Genomic DNA, 1,423 nt, shown 5'->3' with positions numbered 1-1,423 from the left:
TTTTTTTTTTTTTTTTTTTTTGGTACTGGGGATAGAACTCAGGACCTTATGCTTGCGAGGCAAGCACCAGAACCAGTGAGCTAAATTCCTGGCCCAATAGGTAGCCATCTCCCCGACCTTTGGTACAAGGTATCGAACTTGGGTCCTTGCAGTTGTAAGGCTGGCGGCAGAACCACTGAGCTAAATCCCCGGCCCCCTAAGGAGCAATTTTGAACTTCTGTGGTAATTACCAGTGTAGCCACAGGTTAAATTCTGAGAATCAAAAGTCTAAATTACTATTCTTGACTGAGACTTACAGTTGTATGACTCTGAGGAAGTCACGTTGATGCTCTGGGCTTCATTTTATCCAGAAGAATTTTTCTATCATCTGTTTTTGTTATCGTCGTTGTTTGAGACAAGGTCTCACCATGTAATTCAGGATGGCCTTGAACTCATTATGTAACCCAGGCTGGCCTCCTGCCTTGGCCTTCCAGTTGCTTGAGTTACATGCATGTGCCACTACACCCAGCTAATTCATTGGTTTAAAAAAACCTGTCTGACCTTCTTTGTATCTTTCTGTGACCTGATGGTTGGGCTTCCCAGTCATGACAGCGAGGGACCTCTTTCTGCCCACTCTGGCAGGCTGCCTGTGGTTGTCAAGGCTGTCTACCACCCGTGCAGCACCAGAACTGGTAACTAGTGGCTGGGACTGTAGAATCTTCCCTGAGAATTTCAACAAGCATGTGGGCTGAAGTTCTGTTTTGTTTGCAGAGCTCAGAATTGAACCCAGAGCCCCAAGCACACTAGAGTCTTCTACCACTGAGCTACACAGCCAGCTCAACACATATGGGTTGAATAAGGAGTTTTAGAAACCAGTCGCCATTGATTTCTTGGACCAAAGGAAAAATACTGCACTCTAGCCAAAGAAAAAGAGGGTAGTATTATAAACAAATCTTCTCTTTCTTGGTTGCTGGTTCTGGAGAGTAGAGAGTTCCAGGAGTACAGCTTGGGCTTTGGGGAATTTCTTCCAAGTGGGTGGGGAAAAACTTAACTTTTTACTTAATCAGTCTGGTCTTTGCCCCACCTGGCTTACACAAGGGAGGTTCTTCAGCCCAGCAACTCCTCAGAGACAAATGGACAAATGCTAACACCAACAGATAGTGCCACTGCATGTTGTAAACAAGACATAAAATGCTAATCAAACATGTGGGATTTTAGTTTTTTTAAAAGGACAAAAGCAAACTGTAGAAATGAGGTCAATTCCTGCTAGGCATGAGGTAACAAAATTGCCAGTATAATTTTTATTATAGTTATTTTACTTTTTAAAATTATTTATTTATTCATTTGGGAATTGAGAATTGAACTCAGAGCCTCATGCTTGCCAGGCAGGTGCTGTGCTGCTTAGCTATATCTCAGGCATATTATGGTTTTTTTTTAAAATTAT

This window comes from Fukomys damarensis, unplaced genomic scaffold (assembly GCF_012274545.1).
Source record: "Fukomys damarensis isolate Sample0158 unplaced genomic scaffold, DMR_v1.0_HiC HiC_scaffold_16, whole genome shotgun sequence".
NCBI lineage: Eukaryota > Metazoa > Chordata > Mammalia > Rodentia > Bathyergidae > Fukomys > Fukomys damarensis.
The sequence above is the reverse complement of the archived record's forward strand: the minus strand, read 5'-3'. Positions refer to the sequence as shown.